At 43.9% G+C, this 22,191-nt stretch overlaps 1 protein-coding gene across 3 annotated transcripts in view; it reads left to right on the top strand.

Moving 5' to 3' along the window:
• ANKK1 (ankyrin repeat and kinase domain containing 1) overlaps positions 1 to 22,191 on the top strand; it is a 203,240-nt gene that overhangs the window by 19,968 nt on the left and 161,081 nt on the right. Inside the window, exon 1 of one of the 3 annotated variants that reach the window (XM_069224375.1) lies at positions 6,575 to 6,757. The exons of the other annotated variants lie outside the window; for them this stretch is intronic. The gene's annotated coding sequence lies outside the window, so the exon portion shown is untranslated. Of the gene's footprint in view, positions 1 to 6,574; positions 6,758 to 22,191 lie in introns of those variants that run through there. 3 annotated transcript variants of the gene reach the window in all.

Consider the following 22,191-nt stretch of genomic DNA (forward strand, 5'->3'; position numbering starts at 1 on the left):
TAGATTCCCTTTGGGAACGGATGGACATGTGGAGTTTGGGGTCTCTGAGCTCACAATTAAAAAATATATCTATTAGTAAAGTGGATTTTAAGATTGTGTGTTTGAAAATGTCACTTTTAGAAAGTGAGCATTTTCCTGCTGATACCATTTCTGTGACTCTGCCTGTTTGTGGATTCCCTGTCTGGGTCAGCTTGACAGTTGGGCTGGTTGCACCTCACACTAGACAGTGACACAAAAGGAGCTGGGGTGTAGTCTGCATTTCCTGATGAGACATCTGTGCTAGGAGGGAGGGGAAGAGTTGTCACTTACTCCTGAAAGGGCTGTGCCTGTCCTCACACAATGCAGTCTCCGACCCCCTAGTGAGTGTCTGGAGCCTGGCCTGGGCAAGGCAGGTTTTCGCATTCAAAAGAGACTTTACTTTGAACTAGGCCTACCTCAAAGGAGAAATTGGGTATAAGAAGGGCACCCAAAACCACAGACTTTAGAACACTTCTGGAAACATGAGGAATCTCTGCCTGGAGAAGAGCTAAAGAGCTGAGGAGAAGTGCTGCCCTGCCTGTGACTGTGCTTTGTGGAGCTATCCTGCAGTTGCTGCTTCTGCCAGAGTAAGAGGGCAAAGACCGGACTTTGTGTGCCTTCCATCCTGTGAAGAAATCTCCAAGGGCTTGATTTAGAGCTTGCCTCCTGTTGTTTGAAATCTCAGGGACAGCAAAGACTTCTTTCTGCCAACACCTGGAGTCTCTGGAGAGACTCCTGCTCCGACAAGTGGTGCCCTATTCAGTCCCTGGGCCCTTGAAAGGAAAGCGGGTGGAAATCCAAGGAAATCAACTTTGGATGACTTCGGACTGATGCCGCTGCTGAATCCGGTGACGCCGCCTGCAACTGACTCAGTGATCTTTGCTGGAACGCAACGACCTTCGCGGGCCCGACGCTGCTGCAGTCCCGCTGAAGTATGTGACTCCGTGGAAGTCGCCGCACCACGTCGTGACTGACGCCGCTCGAAGTGGGCGGATTCAATGTTTCACACTGATGCCGCAATCCACGACTTCGCGCATCGACTTGTTTTCACTCTTCACCACAGGTACTGTACTTGGGGGTCTACGCGACTCCGTATCCGGCGCCGCTGGTGTCGGCTGGTTGGGAACGACTCTGTCACGACGCCGTGTTAACACCTGATCGAAGCATTTTGTGTTTCTAAGCGCTATTTTTTAGTTTAATCTTTAAAAATTCATAACTTGACTTGTGTATGTCGGATGTTTGTCGTTTTGGTCTTGTTTTGTTTAGATAAATATTTCCTATTTTTCTAAACTGGTGTTATGTAATTTCATAGTGTTTTCATTAAGTTATTGTGTGTGTTGGTACAAATACTTTACACCTAGCGCTCTAAAGTTAAGCCTACTACTCTGCCAAGCTACCAAGGGGGTAATCAGGGGTTAGATGAGGGTGATTCTCTTTTACCCTGACTAGAGTGAGGGTCCTTGCTTGAACCGGGGGTAACCAAAGACCCCATTTCTAACAGAACCTGGTAACACCACCATTGATTATTTTTAACCCTGCCCAGGCAGCACTGGAATAAATTTTATAGAGTGACTGGCCTGAGACAGTTTTAGTCTCTGTTGTTCCTCTTTGGTCCCCGTATTTTTCTGTTGTCTTTGTTTGATATGTGTTTTCATGTCTCCCTACCCTTTCTTCTCCATTCCGATTGGGCATTTCTTGGATTTCTGGTAGCAGGGCCCTATGATGAAGCATGCCACAAATTGTGGGTGAGGGCTGTTTTTTACACACTGGTGATCACCCCTAGGGGGTGTCTTACACTGGTTGTCTTTCTGTCCTCTAGTGTTAGATATTTAGTTAGTGGGAGGCCGGGCAGGAAAGCATCTCCTCTCACCCCTTCTTAGTGTTACGTTGCAATAGAACGGCCGCTGAGCCGTAGGGGTTTGATCTGAACAGGTGGTGGGTTTATCTCCGCCAGAAGGAGGAAGATTAGCTCTACAGTGAGGGAAACTCAGCCACCAGAATGGATGAACAGGGTTTATCTTATAGTGACAAATCTGTGGCTTTGATTTTATCTGGCCCCTCTCTACTAGGAGACACTACCATCACCCAGGTTCTGACCCAAACAGAAGGTTGGGACACTTTAATTGATCTGAAGAAAACACAGGTAAAGACGATCCTACATCGAGCCATCCTCACGGAATACCTGAGAGCGAATGCAGCTCCTAGGGGTTTATTGGTCACCAATGAACCTTTAATCTTTTTGGAGGAACCACAATTTAGGGGGGATTGGTAACTCATTGCTTGGAAATGTACCAGGGACTGGTTAATATTTTAATCATTAACACTGCCAAAACAATCTCAGACACGTTGTTAATTCAAATCCAAATGAGTGAACAATCCTTCAAGACACAAATCATCATGTTCAAAAAGAAACTGGACGAAACCAATAAGGAAGTAGCAGAGTACAAAGATTTCTTAATGCAATCTAAAATCAATAAACTTCAGAAGGACTTGAAAAAGTTTTCTAAGGAGAGAGTTTATCCATATATTACAGACGAGTATGTTAAACAAAAGGAACTAGAGAACAAGACGGGCTCCAGGCAAAGTGAGAAAGAGGATGACCCTTCCAGTTCAGGGAGTGATGACAGTAGTTGGGGCTACAGACCCCGACGTAGGGGAAGAGGTAGAGGGAGATTCATTCAGAGGGAGTATACAGAAACCCATGGAAATTTTCCACCCCCACAACCCCCAGGGTTGGGTCATGGTTTTGGATGGCCACCCTATTTTCCTCCAATACACACCTATCCACCCTATCTGTTCCAACAAGGTAATCATGCTTTTTTAGCGCGGGGCAGGACAAGAGGAAGAGCCAGACAAAAAGCTGGCCCCAGGGTACAATGGGAAGATCTGAATAAATGGGTGACAAGGAGCATGTCCCGGGAGTTCTACCGGGGACCAGCAAAGATTAGACCTGATCATGAATTTGTCCGACACTGTCCTTACAGCAGCACAGGGGCAAGTTCTCAACAGAGGACTTGGTTTTGTTCCTATAAATAGGATGGCAACTTTAAATTGAGACAGGAGTTAGCTGAGTTCTTTAGACGTATCCGTCTCAGGATATTCTTTGATGGTAATGAGGACATACCTCAACCACAGGGAGACACTAATTTCCGACCCAAATCAACATTTACCCCCACCTTGGCTCAACTTCCACAAGACGTCACAGTGTTTGAAAAGGCAGTGACAAAAGAGATAGAGGATCTCGGTAAGGAGAATAACCACACCTTCATGAATTTGTCTAGACCCGAAAAAGAGGCATTGAAAGAACTTAACTCCAATCCAGATATTATTATAAAACCAGCAGACAAGGGTGGAGCAATTGTAATCCTCAATAGCGAGGCATACCGTCAAAAGTACATACGGCTCCTCTCTAATAACCGTAATTATAAAATATTGAGTTTTGATCCCACTAAGGATATCCAAAGGGAGATCAAAATCCTGGTGGAAGAAGCAATTAACAATGGGTGGGTGACAAACAAGGAAGGGAGCTTCCTATGCAACAATAGACTAGTGACTCCATACTTCTACATTTTGCCAAAAGTTCATAAGCCCAATAGACCTCCCCCGGGCCGACCCATAGTTTCTGGGATTGGATCTATACTTGAACCTTTGTCACAATTTTGTGACTTTTTTTTAAACCATTAGTATGAAAGAGTTCCTCTTATGTGAAAGACACACGAGATGTGCTAAATATGATCCAAAATATGGACTTTGATAAAGAACAAGACTTCCTATTGGGGCTAGACATTGAATCTTTGTACACCAATATCCCCCAGGCAGAGATACTGAGGGTTATTGAGGATACTCTAGATCAACAGAATTGGCATTACAACACACCGAGGACATTTATTCTTAATTTGGCATGTTTGGCCCTTATGAAAAAGTTTTTGGAATATGAGGGAACAATTTACCTACGGACCCACGGTACATCAATGGGTAGCACCTTTGCACCGAGCCTAGCATGTTTGTATGTGGCTGACTTCGAACAAAAATGCATTTTTCAGAATGATCAACCATGGCAAAACTCTATCAGACTGTGGCATCGGTTCATAAATGATGTCCTCTTGGTTTGGAGAAGGGACAGACAATATGTGGACAAATTCATTCAGTGGCTCAATGAACGGGACCCACTTCTCCTGTTCACAGCCACAATTACTAAGGAGTCCTTGCCGTTCCTAGATTTAGAAATTAGACCGGATGAAGGACGACTGACCACCAAGGTCTATCATAAACCAACAGATAGAAATGGTCTTTTGTCTTTTAAAAGTTTCCATCCTAAAGCCTTAAGAGAAAATTTACCTTATGGCCAATTCTCCTGTATTAGGAGAAACTGCTCTGAAATAAGAGACTTTAAGAGGGAATCGGAAGCCCTTGAAATGAAGCTGTTACAACGAGACTACCCACTGAAAATAATTCAAAGAGCCCAGAAAAGAGCCAGTAATTGTGATAGGGAGACCCTCCTAGATGAGAAGAGTAGAGTTCCTAATGAACGACCCATCTATGTAATTACTTTCAACACAGCCTCAAATAGAATTCAAAGCATCATCAATAAGAATTGGCGAATTCTCAATAGTGACTGTCTGAATATAGAGAAACCAATGTTTCCTTTAAGAAAAGTGCAAATTTACGCAATTTATTGGTTCACACTAGGCCACAACATCGGACTGTGACCAGCAATCCCATGAGGGGTGATATACCGCCAGTGAGGGGACACACAAAGTGTGGTTCTTGTAGGGTGTGCCTTCTCACAAAGAATACCAAGACAATTGACATAGGTTTAGCTAGACCATGGATACAGATGAAACATACTAACTGTAACACGGATAATGTTATATATCTGATATGGTGTCCATGTAAGCTCCCTTATGTGGGGATGACAACTTGCAAAGCCAAAATCAGGATCATGGAGCATAGGAGTAACATCAGGTGCAAAAAAAACAACACCAAAATGACAGTGCACTTTATTGAAAAGGCTCACAAAATAGACGATCTGAGCTGGACTATACTAGACAAACCATCGACACCAACTAGTGGTGTTAATATGGGGGACTTCCTGTTTAACCACGAACAATGATAGATTTATTGTATTCAAAGTTCCATTCACGGGTTGAATGATGATGTACAATGGATTCAATTGAATAATATCTAGCGTTACACTCTAATAGGGTGCGAATAGATGACATTTTGTGCTGACTTACACTTGAACAAAATTTAGATATGTGTTCTCATTCACCTCGGTTAACGTCCTGGTGCGACGACATTGACGACGTCGCTGTCGCTCGAAAACTAAGGGGGTTGTATTTCCCAATGTGTTTGCCAATAATAATCCTCTTTACCAAAAAAAAAACCTACAACATCCCTCTGTAACTTTGATATGTGATTTTCCCTTCATTTACTTTAAGAAAGGGAGATACTTTCCCGAATATGGTTGCTGCCATTAACCATGTTTTTAAAAAAACACTCCAGCTTTTTGCTGGGAGTGATGGGAGTAAGATCACCATAGAATAGAATTTTAATGAGTTTCCGCTTCCCCCAATATGGCCGCCAGCCTTGGACCATGTTTCTTTCTTTTTAGGTACGCCTCCAGTTGACTGCTGGGGTTGATGGGAGTGACATCACCACAGAATAGTTTTTGAATGAGTCTCTGCTCCACCTCGAATTCCTACACGGAGCCGGGGAGCGTTCCATTGGCAGCACTGGACCCTTGATGAAGTAAGGAGGAGGGGGTTGGGTCCCAGAGTGAAGGCCGTTTTTTACCGGCACAATAGAGGTTCGGATGCGATCCCACAGTTCTTGGTGTAACGCATATTACACCCGGCAATTTGAGATAAGGCTCGGGTATTTGAGAACATGAGAAGGACCCTTTTGAGTCGGAAAGTGGAATTAGATGCTCCAAGTATACAGATGAGGTGGGCACGGGGGTGCCTGAATGAGAGCCGGTCATTTTGGTACAAGAGAGAGACGAGGTCAATTGTACACACCACGGCAGTCTCCCTCTTGACACCTGGTCCTTCGATATACCATACTGAGTATGTAAGGGCATGAACGGGACCTGCGAGGGTCGGCGGGCGGAATAAGAATGCCTTTGATACACGTCTTTATATCATAAAATACAACTATTTCCTGCACTGAATAACAATGTGTTTATCTCTATGCAGTGTGTGACTACAGGGTGGTGCTCCCACCTGGCGCTGATAAATGCGAGTAATAATGAAAACTTGGTGAGTCAGAATCATTTAACTACCTCTAAACAACCCACCTGTCTGGTGTGGTTTCTGAACCTTGGGTGATGGCCAGATTTCACGGGGGACCTTTACAACTTATTATGACCACCTATATATATATATAAATATTATAGGGAAACTTTGTGCACACTTTAAATATCTAGCCAACACTAAACGGTGGATGGGATATAAAATAAATAAATAATGTAGATACCTCTCTCTCCCTGATATATAAGGGACAGGAAATATGTTTATCTGTATTTTTATATGTTTTTATTTTGCAGATAACAGAGAGTGTGTAAACACATGGAGAACTTCTCCTAAATACACAGATGATTAGAATCCTGATCAAAGGACAGAGTGGGAATATATTTAACGGGGCAGCACGAAGGTCCTGATGAATGCCGAGTGACCCTATGTGGCAATATCAAAACGGCCGAAACATGTTGACCCTTCACAGTCACTGGGGTGTACAGGTAATTAGTTCCTGATAACACCACCATTGATTATTTTTAACCCTGCCCAGGTGGCACTGGAATAAACTGTATAGAGTGACTGGCCTGAGACAGTTTTACTCTCTGTCGTTCATCTTTGGTCCCCGTATTTTTCTGTTGTCTTTGTTTGATGTGTGTTTTCATGTCTCCCTACCCTTTCTGCTACACTCCGATTGGGCATTTCTCCGAGTGTGGTAGCAGGGCCCTATGATGAAGCAAACCACAAATTGTGGTGAGGGCTGTTTTTTACACACTGGTGATTACCCCTAGGGGTTGTCTTACACCGGTTGTCTTTCTGTCCTCTAGTGTTAGTTATTTAGTTAGTGGGAGGCTCGGCAGGAAAGCATCTCCTCTCACCCCTTCATAGTGTTACGTTGTCAAATGGCTTGCCAGGCAGCAGGAGTCAAGCAGGACCTTGTTCCCTAAAATGTCACAGGGTGCTTCAAAGTGCCAGGTGTGGGCGTGTCACTCAGTATGCACTGCGCAGAATTGCTTTTAGCACAAAGGCCCATATTTATACTTTTTTAGCGCCACATTTATGTCATTTTTTGATGCAAAAGCGGCACAAACGTTCAAAATACAATTGTATTTTGTAAGTTTGCGCCGCTTTTGCATTAAAAAGTGGCACAAATGTGGCGCTAAAAAAGTATAAATATGGGCCAAAGTGTTTACGACTCTTATGTTGCATCTGCAGGATGAAAACAAGAGTCAAGGTTTATATATTAGGCAACTGTGTTTGTCAAAATCCAGCACTTTTTTGGTCAATATCTGTGGTGTGGTTTGGATGCAAGGTCAGACTTCTACTAATTTTATCTATGTATTTAAATATTTTATGGAGTACCTACATGCTATCTATTCGAACTGTCTTCCGTGAGACTTTTTACCTTACAAGTCTGTATTTCTCTGATATCGTTTTTGTTGGCCTACGGATTCTGTGTACTTTAGCACTGTTAATCAGTGCTAAAGTGTATGTTCTTCCTCCTTAAACATGGTGACATTGATTTCTTACAATTTAGCATATTTAATATACTTGTAAGTCCCTAGTAACGTAGAACTGCCTGAGCCAAGGGTCAGTAAATTAAATGCTACTAGAGGGTCTGTAGCACTGATCGTGCTATCCACTTAAGTAGCCCTGTAAACATGTCTCAGGTCTACCATTGCAGCCTGCATTTGCAGTTGATGACTTAGCAAAATAACCCTTTTATTTGTATTAGCCCCAAACCTCCATTGCTAAGACATATGTCATCCCTAAGGTAGGCCCCAAGCAGCCCAAAGGGCAGGGTGCAACATATTTAAGAAGCATGGCATGTACTTTTAAGTTATACATGTCCTGGTAGTGAAAAACTCTTACATTTGTTTTTCACTATTGCAAGGCCTTCCTCTCCCAGATAATTGCCAAATGTAAACATGTAAACAGTTCATGATTAGTACTTTTGGAATTGCAATTTCAAATCCTCTTTTATGATAAAGTCAGATTTTAAATTACAATTTTGAAAATGCTACTTTTAAAAAGTTGACATTTTCCATTCCTAGCCATTTAGGGCCAGATGTAGGTACAAACCAATTTGCGACTTGCAAATTGCGAGTCCTTCCGACTCGCAAATTGCAACTCGCAAACTGGTATGCAGAAAGGTGTCTCAGACACCTTCTGCGACTCGCTATGGGGCCGCAAAGACCCACCTCATGAATATTTATGAGGTGGGTCGCAGTTTGCGACCCCATAGCGAGTCTAGGCACTCACAGGGATGGTGGCCTGCTGGAGACAGCAGACCACCATGTCCGTGACTGCTTTTAAATAAAGCAGTTTTTTTTTTCTCTGCAAAAAGAAAAAATACCGAAACCTTTTTGTTTCGTTTTTTTCAGAGTAGGCAGTGGTCCATCAGACCACTGCCTGCTCTGAAAAAATATTTTTATGAGCATTCACAAAGGGGAAGGGGTCCCATGGGGACCCCTTCCCCTTTGCGAATGAGTTACCATCCACTTCAAGTGGATGGTAACTGCGAGTTGGTTTGCGACCGCTTTCGCGGTCACAAAGCAACTCTACATCGTGATGCGGTCGCAAATAGGAAGGGAACACCCCTTCCTATTTGCGAGTCGGAATCAAATCAAATAGTAACTTTATTTCGGCTAGAAGCCATAAAAGTAAACAATAAAACGCCATAACATAATTGTGCAACATATCAGTTATAAAAAAGAGAAAATGGCAAAAAGGTAACACAGTTTACTTTAAGAGCCGTGAATAAATTATAAGATCACATAGTTGTAGAAAACAGTGCAAAACAAGCATTATTCTTAAAATCTTAAAATCCCAGAATATTAAATATAAAATTATTAGGTCATTATATCTTGACTCCAATCAATTAAAACTTGTTATGTTGGATAAATATAATCTAAGACCAATATGTTAAAAACACACGATTATAGCAATTCTCTAGTTCTTATAGCCCATATATTCTGCAAATATCTTGCAGCTGGGGGAACTATTTTGTCATTTGTATCAGTTGTTGAGTATAAGAGAGATGAATTAGGCAAAGCATACCACAGTTTACTTTAAGAGCCCTAGATAAGTTATAGAATCACATAGTTGTATTAAACTGAGCAAACAATCATTGTTCTTAAAATCTTAAGATCCAGAAATAAATAATATAAAATATTAGGCCATTATATCTTAACTCCAACCAGTTAAGACTTGTTACATTGAATAAATATGATCTAAGACCAATGTGTTAAAAACACACTATTATAGCAATTCTCTGGTTCTTATGGCCCATGCACTTTGCAAGTATCTCGCAACTGGAAAAACTATTTTGTCATTTGTGTCAGTTGTCAAAAGGCGTAATGCTGTATTCCATTCCCTTATCCCAACTGACCTACATAACGGAGCAATCCACTTCTTCCTAGGTGCCAAATATCTAGGACAAAAAAACATAAAGTGCGCAAGTGACTCTTTTGTCTTTTGACAATAATGGCAGTATATTAAGTTACAGTCCTCCAATCTCCATTGCACTGTAAATGTCTTGAGCGGGAGGGTCCCTAATCTGAACTTGATGAATAGTGTTTTAGTATAGGGAGGACTTACATTATCCATATAGACCTCAAATTTGGGGCTACATTTATGGTCTAGGAACTGTAAGGTCCGACTGCCATGATTTTTAGACCAAATTTGAGCCAAAATGTTCTCCCAGTAGCACCTTTTTACACGCTCTTTTACTTCCTTGGTCAAATTATGAGGAGCACTCCACAACTCCTCCATCTTGAGAAATTTACACGTATCTCTAATATGTCTAAACCAAGGGATCTTTAGTGCACTGTCACTTACGAGAAACTCCTCTAATGCTACATGGAGGGTGGACAAATACTCCAAAGTCCTAAGACGAATCCAATACATGAGTGGTCTTAATGCAATTTCGTTGTGGATCTTGTTAAGGTCTAGGCCAAATCTAAGGGGGGTGAGAGGGGTGCTCATCGGCAGCCTCAAAAGGTTTTGTATGAAACGGTTTTCTACCATGGTCAGACACCTAGAGTTAGTGTGTCCCCAAAGCTCAGCGCCATAAGTTGAAGATGCAACTGCCACTGCTTTGTAAACAGTGATGGCAGGTGATATCCCCTCTTCCAAAGTATTGGCAATTTTCCTCCCTATCGCTATTGACCTCTGCCTAAGTGCTGTCAGACTCTTCCCGATCTGTGCCGACCAATGTTGGTCATCACTTAGCCTAATCCCCAAATAGTCAAATTGGCTGACTCTCTCCACTGGTTGGCCTGCTATGGTCATTTTCCCCCTAAACAGTTTATGCATGTTAAAAGCCATGAACTTCGATTTTGTTGGATTTATTTCAAGTCCTCTATTAAAACAAAAGTTATAAAAGGCATCCAATTCATTTTGTAAGCCCATGGGTGTTCTTGAGATTAATAAAGTATCATCGGCGAACATAAAAATGGGGACGAGGGATCCAGCTAGCCTTGGGGCATCGTGGTTGCAATGTAACAGTTGGTCCGCGGCACCATTGATGTAAAGGTTAAACAGTGTTGGTGCCAAAATGCACCCCTGCCTAACCCCCCTATTTACAGGTATAGCTTTCGTTAGATCACCACTTTCTGACCAGCGTACATAAGCATAAGTGGGGACTATGATTGCTCCTTGCCACGTGGTAGGAAGTCCTCCCCCCCTCAATATCTCATTACTGAGCGCATTTAGATACAGAGACCAGGTTGTCGGTCGAGACAAATATAAATCACCTGGGATGCCATCAAGACCAGGGGCCTTACCTTTACGTATTGATTGAAGAGCCAATGTTGTTTCTTTTAGGGAGAAAAGGTCCAGGTCAAATTTGGGTGGTATAACTCTCCCACCCATTGAGGTGTTGGCAAAAAGGTCATTAGGTTTTAAAGGAGGAATAGTAGTACTACTAATTTGAGGTTTTCTGTATACATTTGAAAAATGCGTCACCCAAGTTTCTGGCTGAATTACAGGGTAGTTCTCCACATCTTGGGAACTACTTTTGTCTGCCACTAATTTCCAGAATAAATTAAAATCCTTCTCATGAAGTGCATCAACCATCCTATTCCAGTATCTGGTTACCCACTCTTTTTTTGCGTTTTTAAGTACAACTTTGTATGCAGCCCTGGATTTTCTTATCTCTCGGCAGTTCCCTTCCTTAAGTGCTCCCAATAGCTGTATTTTGGCCTGACGGCAAGAGTTAGAGAACCACCTCGATGCTCTAGTCCCATTCTCTGTCCGCCTCCTTACTATCTGAAAATGTGGTTTTAACCGGGTGATCAGGATGCTATGCAGATTGATCAAATCCACCAATATCATATTTATATGCTTCAATGGGGAAAGCGTTGTTACAACTATTCTATAAATTAATAGCTGGAAGTTTACATCATCTTCCACTCATTCCCATTTCACATTTTTACAATCATTTGTCCTAGTTAGGACACTGTTTTGGGCCCATGTTGCCAATGTCTTACAGCTGAATAGAGTAGTAGAAAAGGAGGTACTCAAAGCTTGATGGTCACTACCAATACGAGGGAGAACAACCATGTCAATAAGAGATTTCCAGAGAGCGTCATCTACTAGAACGTAGTCCAGGTGGCTATAATATAGGCCTCTCCTATATGTAGGCGACGCCGTGGTATCTGATCTGGTGTTTCCGTTTACTATTCTTAGTCCCTTCATTTTTATTAGATCTTTGAGTAGTTCTAATGCTCCTCCTTCTTTCTTAGATGTGGCTTGCACCGGCCCAGATCTATCCCATGAATCTGCAAACTGGATTCCTCTTTGCTGGTTGTCGTCTCTGCAATTCAATTGCATATTGAAATCTCCTGCAACAATTAAACCTCGCCCTCCAGGAAGGCAGTTAAGAAAATCTGATAGCGTACTCATCTGAACAGTCGGAGTCCTTTGGGTGCCAGGTCTGACATATAGATTTACAATTATTATACTAACAGGACCCCTAGCAGTACTAATTTCAACCACGACGGCTAATAGATCCCTCGTAGGGGTTGCTATCTCCTTTACCTTTGGAAACAAATCATGTTTTAGCCAGATTATCAGACCACCTGAAGCCCTGCCTGATGGTGATGGAAGTGCAGTCTTCTGGAAGGTCCAATAACCTTCTCTGTTTATTGCAGATGGAGCCCATGTCTCCTGTAATAACATAATATGGTGTTGATCTATAAAACTACACCAGTCAGGGTTAGCTGTTATCCTCAGGCAGGTTGTTGCAGAAGGAAAAAGGGGAGAATATAGGTACCTCAACAGATATGTTTCAAAAGCCAATCAGCCCTAGTTGTAATAGCGAAACGGTGGTGATTTTAGTTTTGCTTTGTTTAGTACTAAAAGTCAGATCCAGTCACAGGGTGGTAAAGGAAGTTAAAGAACGAAACACCAACACAGTACCTTCAGGAAGCCACGCGCTTGTGAGCTGCCTAATCCAGAAGTCTTTGGAGGGATGTCAGGGGGGTGGCCCTGCCTCTTCCTGGCAATGACGGGCCCGCCCTTGGCCCGGGCTTTGCCCGGGCGCCGCCCGCGCGCGTCCCGCAACGGTGGGAGCGCAAAATAAATGTAAAGGGCTCCTGCCCCTGTGTCCAGGCTCCCGGCACCACCAACATGCTTCCCGCGACGCCGGGAGCGCAAAATAAGTTTAAAGGGCTCCTGCCCCTGTGTCCAGGCTCCCGGCACCACCAACGCGCTTCCCGCGACGGCGGGAGCGCGAAATAAGTTTAAATGGCTCCTGCCCCTGTGTCCAGGCTCCCGGCACCACCAACGCGCTTCCCGCGACGGCGGGAGCGTGAAATAAATTTAAAGGGCTCTTGCCCCTGTGTCCAGGCTCCCGGCACCACCAACACGCTTCCTGCGATGGTGGGAGCGCGAAATAAGTTTAAAGGGCTCCTGCCCCTGTGTCCAGGCTCCCGGCACCACCAACGCACTTCGGTACCGACTCGCAAAATGTGATTCTGCATCGCGTTCAGCCTTTTGCGCTTCGCAAACTGCGTTTTTAGCAGTTTGCGAGGCGCATAAGGTTTCCTACATCTGGCCCTTAGTTCCTGCAGCCTGTCTCTAGGTCACATGACTAGGTGCAGTCTTTGTGTATTCCTCCTAGGCAGCCACCCGCAATACCGAGCATAAGTGTGCCTGGATGGCCCATCAATGGCAGGATAGGAGGACGGAGTTAGTCACAGCCCCTGATACACCTGAATAGGCTGTGTCCTGTCTTCACACAAAGGGCTTTATACCTCTTGTAGTTAGTCTGGAGCCAGGGCAGGGAAGGCAGGAAACCTGTGCACTTCAAATAGAAACCTTTTCAAGCTTCTCCCACTTCAAAGGAGGTACCAGCTATAGATTTTGGATGTCAGACATTAACTCTTCAGTACACTTCTGAACCTGTGGAAGGCTCTGCCAGGAAGAAGGGTTGCTGTGCTGCTGAAGGGACTGCCACTCTGCTGGACTGCTGACCTGAAGGACTGCTTGCCCTGTGGTGCTGACCTGCTGCCCTGCTGTACCCTTGCCTGGGTGAGAAGGATGGACCTACAATCTCTACCTGGAACCATCAGAGTGACTCCAAGGGCTAGTAACTTGTAACCAATACCCGGATCCTACAACTGTGAGTCCTACCCTGCCAAGTGGGGCCAGCCCAATCCTGGATCCATGGAAGAGGGTCTGAAGGTGCTCTGCCAGCCCACCTGTGAACCAAGCAGAACAAACACATCTCCTCTGCTGCGCGGTGCAACCCCAAGCAGAACCAATGCATAACCACTGCTGCATGGACTTTCCTGTCGCAAGGACTACGCAGTGTCACTACAGCTCGCAGTCCTATTGGAACCACTCTGGCTTGACACATCCTCGACGCAGGCCCTCGCATTGAAGCCCCTTATTAATAGCACCCTCAATGACACAGAACTCCGCATTTGAAGCCCTGCGGCTTATTTGTAACTAGCCGGTGCGCTATGTATTCTCGGACTTAGCATCACAAGCCCCCTCGTGGACGGCCTCCCCAATGACGATGCAGGACCTCAAATCCCAGCCTTAAAGCTTTATGAAACCAATGCTGGGATATGAATATTTGACCCAGACCTCGCAATTCCTTGACTGGGTCACACATCTTTGACACAGGACCGTACAACGCTTCGCAGCCAGGATTTAAGGTACTCTTGTTCAGCGGTCCTAACTAAGTCCCCGTAGCCAGTTAGCATGCCATCATCATCACCCTCAACTTCTGACTTTGACCTCGCCTGGACAACCAGATATCCCCCAAAAATTATTTGTGCTTTTTGGCCCTATTTTCACTGAAATCTTGAAATCTTCATATCTCTGGTTCTACTGATTGGATTTTTGATCTTTTTCATTTAATGTTGGATTTGTCTTGTGTGGTGTTTTGACGTTAAGACTTTTTGAACTGTTGCGCAAATACTTTACAGATTGCTTCTGGGTTAAGCCTGACTGCTCTGTGCCAAGCTACCCAAGGGTTGAGCACAGTTTAATTTAGGGTTTGCTTGTGACTTCACCCTGACATGGTTTGTGCTTTCTGCTTTGAGTAGGGTTTCACTCCCTTCAATCAGTAACCCAATTTCTTACACCATCTTACAACCACTTCATTGTCCTTTGTGTAGACATGTTTCATTAGCCCTATTGTTCCCTCGTGGCTAAGACCGAGCACTCTAGTTTGCCTGCTTTCCTGCGTGGGTTGATTTTCCATCCATGATTTTCCAATGCATTTTGGTAATTGAAGTCTTATTCTCCCATTATAATGTCGGGACTATGTGTACCAGAATTTGAAAAAATAGAAGGGTGGATGAGTTAACATGCTCATGCATTGAGTAGAAAAAACCTAGGAGGACTTGGAGAATGGCTGTCAAATCTAGAAATTCTCTATTATGTGAGTCTGGGCTGATTAATTTATGGCCATGTGTGCGCAATTCTCTGCCTGCCAAAAATTGCTATTTGTGAATTTTAATATTAAGTGATGCAGAGAAGGCCTGGGTTTCTTTGGATATACATTAATATTTTAAATTCCCAGCACTTGAAACCTTATCCTTTGCAGACTGCATTTGTGTAGTGATGCCCCTCACAGAGGTGTAGTCTCTAGCCTGCAACACCCATAGAAGAGTCACATGAGATGTGAGGTTTCTGCACTGAAAGTATGAACAAGAAAGACAAAAGGCATGGCCTCATCTAAAGGACCACCTTCTACCTATGCAACTGATGCAACAGAATCAGCATTCTCAGCCCTCACACCTGTCCTCTAACAAAGGGTGGTTGTTGGACTTTTTGCCTTATGCAGGGTCATCCCCAGTCTTTTTGCCTCCTTCCTCCTGGTTTTTCTGACCTCTCGCCTTTGGCTCTAGGACTCTGAGCACTTTATCACTGCTGACCAGTGCTAAAGTGCAGGTGCTCTCCCATCTAAAGTTGGTATGATTGGCTTATACCTAATTGGCATATTTAATTTACCTATAAGTCCCTTGTACAGTGGTATCTCTATACCCAGGGCCTGTAAATTAAATACTTCTAGTGGGCCTGCAGCGCTGCTTGCGCCACCCACTGAAGTAGACTTTCAAACTTGTCTCAGGCCTGCTAGCGCAGGGCCTGTGTATGCAGTTTTCTGCCACAGGGACCTGGCATCTAAATTTACTTGCCAGGCCCAGAACTCCCCTTTTACTACATGTAAGTCACCCCTAAGGTACGCCCTAGCTAGCCCTATTGGCAGGGTTACATGTATGTAGAAAGGCAGGACATGTGCCATATTGCATGGCCTGTCCTAGTAGTGACAAACAGCCTAACTTGGTGTCTCACTGCTGTGAGTGCTGCCTTCTCATAGGATTGCATTAGAAATGCCCTACCATATGTGTAAGGGGTATTGTATGATTTATGAGGGGTACCATAGGCGTGTTTGGTATGGTTGTGATGGTGATAATAAATGCTGCTTACTGGTGTGGATGTATTTTTTATTACTATCACAGAAATGCCACTTCTAGAAAGTGCGCATTTATCTGTGCTTATGACTCTGGTGTTTTGCAGCTTGACTCCAATCCACGTCTGGGCAGAGTGACAGTTTTGGCTTTGTGCATACTTTTCAGACAGCCTGTACACAGGGAGGGTGGAGGTGTCACAGAGGTGCATCTGCATACTGAATAGTCTTTCTGGGCTGAGAGAAGGGAGAGGTGGGGCACACCTGCATTTGTAAAGACTGTGCCCTGGCCTCACACAATAGGGTCGTTAACCCCCCACTGATGTTTGGAGCCTGTGCTGAAAGGAGAGAGGGGGCACTCCCAGAACCAGTTGTAACTGGCTGGAACCTCCTCTCCCTACCATTGTGAAACAGTGTAAGAACTGACTATAAGTACATGGGAATTTTCCCCACAATTTGGAGACTCTTGGAATCATCTTGGAACTGGACACCAAAGGCTGAAAGGACTCACCAGGAACCGCCATGGACTGCTGCTGCTGTGCTGACCTGTGACCTGCCTGGTCACTGTGAAGGACTTGCCACTTGCTGCCTTTCCCTTGTGCTGGCCTGTAGCTGGGCCCTCCACCTGAGGACCTTGTCTTAAGATTCTGCTCCCCAAGGGCAGGGTGCTGTGGCCCCTGACCCCTGCATCGATTTCTTCACGAGGGGTGCTTCTCCGTGGTTGCGGCTGCCATAGCGCTGATTGCAGCGCGCTTATGGAGCCTTGGGAGCTCGTAGGCTCCTTGCTGCATTGTGCCCCTTTAAATAAGATCACCGCAGCGGCCCGGGAAGCTAGAACAACACTCGCGCACCACATCGGGTGCAGGCGAGTGTCTGCTCGGGCCCCAGGAGGGGTCTGATCTTCTTGTGGCTTCACGGCAGGACCAGGGGAAGGCATGGGGAGTGCCCCCTGGCCTCTGCGTTAGGAGCAGGACGCTCCTTTTCTGCTATTAGGTAAAACTGGCATTATTTTGGGTCCCCCCCTTGGTGGAAGGGCCAGTGGAGGCCCGGGGGGGGGGCCCCAAAGATCGCGGGTCCCGGGAGGGGCCTGTCATTAAACCGGAGGGGGTGCGTGGTGCCCCCCTCCTGCCCTAAGTTGTTTTTGCTGGCTTTGGCCCCCCTCGTGAGGGCCGGTTGAGGCCCTGGGGGCCCCCAGTAATCACGGTCCCTGCAGGGGCCTGTCTATAAAAGAGAGGAGGTGCATGTCACCCTCCTCTGACCCCAGAGTATAAGGGAGGCCCCCGTTTTGTGCATAGGAGCGCTGGGGCCCTATTGTTCGCCTTCTAGGCACTGGAGGTGCCTTCATCCAACCAGGTACTGTATAAAGAACCAATATAGTTGCAATCCAAAGTTCTTTCTACAGACTTTTGTTTGATTCATATATTACCTACCTGCGTTTGATGTTTTTACATATGTGTATGCAAATGTTCCTTTTATGGACATGCTTGCTAATATGTTTTTCTAACTTGCCATATGTTTTCTAATGTTCCTACTATGGGCATTTTATGATATTCTTATGACAAGTGCTGTGATGTAATAACGTGTTTTCCTGACTACTGCTTATGTTGCAGAATACTGAGTAACCTGTGTGTTATGTGTGACTACTGCTAGGTTGCAGAGTAACTAATGTGTAACGTTCTGACAACTGCTAAGTTAGCAGGATAGTACTGATATGTGATGTTTGGTCTGATAATTGCCTTGTGTACAATACAGTATATTTTCAAATAATCTGGTGTTGTGTTTCCTTTGTGGTGGGGATATTGCGTCACCTGTGTTGTGTGTGTTGTGCAAACGCTTTACACATTGCCTCCGGGTTAAGCCTGACTGCTCGTGCCAAGCTACCAAGGGGGTGAGCAGGGGTTATCTTGGACGTGTAACTCCCTTGCCCTGACTAGAGTGGGTAGGTTCTGCCTGGCTGAGGTGCATACCCTAGCCAACCAGAAACCCCATTTCTAACAGTGGTGCTTCAGGAAGTCTAATCAGCAGCCCTTTCATAACAACGTTTTCATTAAATTTCCAAAGGGAGCCCTGTCTCCATCCTCCTCACACCAGTGTCTGCATCTCCACCCTCCAAGCACTGGAATGCAGACAGCACAGTTATCGCCCCTACCCTCTGGCATGGTGCACTGTATATTAAATATGACACACACATGGTGGCGGTAGGGGGGGTAAGGGGCCGCAGGAGAAGTGGCACCACATGTAATGTAGCACCACTCTTCTTAACTCTGGGCCTAAGACTGTTTCATTCCACTTGAATAACAGAGTTATAAATATGTTTTGCAAAGGTTGTCCTTTCAAAGATAGCAAGTAGTCAAGGCTTATTCCAAGAGGTGGTAAAGAGACAGGAACTCAAATATTGTAATTAAATTCGACCATCTCAATATCTGGCTGAGGTGTATCTTTTAAAAGAGGGGGAGGAGTCATGGAATGCGATTTTATACCAGTAAAAGCACACTAGACACTTAATCAAATGCAGTTACATTATTTTGGAATTATTTCTTCTTAAATGGCTGCTTCACATATTTCAAGTGTTTCATCACAGTCACTGTTTCATCATGGTCACCAACGGACTTCATCAGGGCTAGAAAATTATAAACATAAATATCAGTACACCACTTTAACCCAATTTTATCTATTTGTGAATCCTCTTCAGACCGCTTATGTCAGAGGGATATGTCTGGGCAGTCAAGCTGAAGGAAGGAAATAATGTCCCAAAGGTGCATGAAATCCAGGTGTTCTAGACTATTGTGTGTATCCCTGCAAACTCAAATTTGCAAGTGAAATACTAAGCACATGTTAAGAGAAACACCTGAATGTGGCAGGTACTAAAAGAAAACAGAGTCCCAAATGTCTAAAGCAGTAAATGAAGTAACGCAAATGAGATCAAAAGGTATCAAGTCAAGTTGTACCTGTAATTGCATACTAGCTATATTCTCGGTTATGACTAAGCAGTGTATGGCTAATAAGAGGTTCATCTTTAATAATGTAAATAGCATATGTTATAGCAATAATTGTTAGAAATATTGTAACAATTAAAGGACAGCTAATTCTATAGATGAAATCTCCTTACATCTAGAACATGTCAAATCTTAGAGCTCTTACATAATAATTAGGAGGCCAAAGGTCCATGAGCTTGAGAATAAAAGTTGACATTCTAGTCTCCCACTGTCCACAAAGTAGTATTTAATGGTTGAAACCTTTAGCCAGTTATACGTCTGCCAGACATATCACATTATAGAGTATGGATATGAAAAATTTGGTTCCCAAATACAGGTCTACAATATGCATTCTTCACAGAAAACGATGAATAATCTACCTCTTATATAAAGGCTTGGAAATTGCAAAAGTACTCCCAATCATCACGGTGACTGAATACAATTATATGCATCCAGTTGTAATCCATCAACAACAGTTGAATGAACAAAGTGTATACAGCCTTGTAAGCAACAGTAATATTCAAAGGATCTAAAGTTATCAAAAAAGCCGTATAATGCCTCTCTCAAAGATAGCATATCAAAGTGACACACAAAGGCTCCCCTACGCATCACTTGGCAACCGAGGTAACATATAGTACAGTTGCCAAATATATAGGGTTCCTTAGGATTGGTATTCTGTAGCATATGTGTTTATTCCTTAGCTTTGGCGTCCCATAAAAACACCATTTTGAACATTTATGAAAATAATGGGAGGACCTGAAAACTGAACCTGTGATGGAAATACACCGCAATTTTGTAATGCTAATAGTACAATAGTGTTTAGGACATTGTACATGCTAAATTTAAAAGCAGAATTTCCAAACTGATCTGCTGTAAATAACTCATGCCATGTTAGAAACAGTCTTAAGTGTGAATGTAATTAGCCTAATGCTCTGCCTTAATAGAGTTATCAGTACTATAGAACCCGGTACTATATATTAGCAATCAGTCTTAAAGGAATAATAATATGGGCCATAAAATTAAATTGAAAATAAACAAGAAGAAGATGGAGTACACATGGGTATCAGGTAGTTGCATATACTTAGATAACCTGAAAATCTTGGGATAGGCATTACACAATATATGTAACACCCGCATGTAACCAGAGTCCAAGAGATGTACCATATTGAAAGTGTGAATCAAATTCCCTTTCAAACTGTGGGGCATATTTATACTCTGTTTGTGCGGGATTTGCATCATTTTTGTTTTAACGCAAATCCAGCACAAACTTAACTCCATATTTGTATTTTGCCACTGAAATATTGGAGTTAAAGTAATTCTTTGCCTGTGGAAAACTATCTTGTGTCAATGAGATGCAAGCTAGGCGTTCCTGGCCAAAAAACGACTCAAAGGCCCTAGCGCCTTATTTAAAATGGCTCATGGGAGGTAGGCGGGCCTAAATAATGGCGCTAAGCTTGCTTAGTACCATTAATTAACGCCTGGGTCAGGTAAGGCGTTATGGGACCTGTGGGCCAATTTCATTTCCATGGTGGAACACCATGGAATAAGCCCACAGGTGCCCTCCCCAGGTCCCAGGGACACTCCCACCCACACCAAAGGGACAGCGGATGATGGGGGACCCCATCCCAGGTAAGTACTTACCTTTTTTTCTTAAAGTGCCATAGGGGGCCCAGAAATGGGCCCTCATACATGTCCACTGTGCTGGCCATTGGGTTGGTGGGCATGACTCCTGTCTTTTATAAGACAGGAGTCATGTGGTATGGTAGGTTTAGTGCCAATAAATGACGCTAGGCTGGTTAGAGTGATCTTTTTTTACTCTAACCAGCCTAACATAATTTTTTAGTGCTAAACCCACTACTCCCATACCATCACTCCCACCTGGCTAACGTCATTCTCCGTGACGTTAGCCCACCCTTTGCTCCGGATTGTGCGATTCCATAAATAAGACGCCCAGCAGGCATCTTGAAATGGCGCTAGACAGCAGTATACTTTTTGACGCTATACTGCTTTAGCGCAGTTTAGCGTCAAAAAGTATAAATCAGGGTCTTTGTGTTCTTATGGCTCATTCACAGCAGATCAATAGTTAATAACAAACCTCACAATCAGTATCCACAAACTTTCTGCCTGTGAAGAACATGATGCAGTGTATGAAATGCAACATCATCTGCCCTATTCATATTTTAGGTATTATAAGGTACCTAGTATGCAAGAGGGTGGCTGTCTACCTTCATCAGCACCCATGAAAGAGCGATCACTACTATATGAACCTCAGACGAGCGCTGATGTATCCTGTTCGGAGTTATGGAATGAAACTGCAAATAACGTTCTGTGTGACTTATAGCTCTCCTGTTGCCCAGCAAACATCTTCTGATGCCTTTAGATATGTAAACTGTCTTCGCTTGTGCAGAGTTCTGTGTAAAGTGTCCATTTGTTATACCAATCAACCAGTGTCTGAGCGTGCAATATACTTGGCATCCGTTGTTGACATTCCATTTCTTGTTCTGTGAGGCCAAATTAATTCTGTAAATGGGCAACAACAAAACTTTGCACTGAACAAGCAGAGCCTTAGGGGCATATTTAAGAGCCCTTAGCGCCATTGTAACGCCACATTAGCGTTATTTTTTATGCTAATTTGGCGTTAGAAGGCCAAAAACGCCACACCATATTTACAAAGTGGCACAATGCATGCATTCAGCCACTTTGTAACCCTTTGCGCTACATCATGTTCCATGCATAATGTATTCAAAGAGGGCATCCCCTCGTTAGGGGGGCCAAAAAATGACGCAAAGGAATCTTAGAGATTTCCTTGCAACATTTTTTTCGCCACTTTTAACACCTGCTCAGGGCAAGCATTGAAAGGAGGCTTCCATTGCCTACAACAGGCCTCTGGGTGCTTTGCAGGATTAGCATCAGAATTTTTGGCGCTAATGCTGCAAAGCCACAGACTAGCATAACAAATTCAGATGCTAGTCCCTTAACTACCGCCATGGTGCACCGTATTTTAAACACTGCGCACACATGGAGGCATTAGGGG

The sequence above is a fragment of the Pleurodeles waltl genome, chromosome 3_1 (genome assembly GCF_031143425.1).
Source record: "Pleurodeles waltl isolate 20211129_DDA chromosome 3_1, aPleWal1.hap1.20221129, whole genome shotgun sequence".
Taxonomy (NCBI): Eukaryota; Metazoa; Chordata; class Amphibia; order Caudata; family Salamandridae; genus Pleurodeles; species Pleurodeles waltl.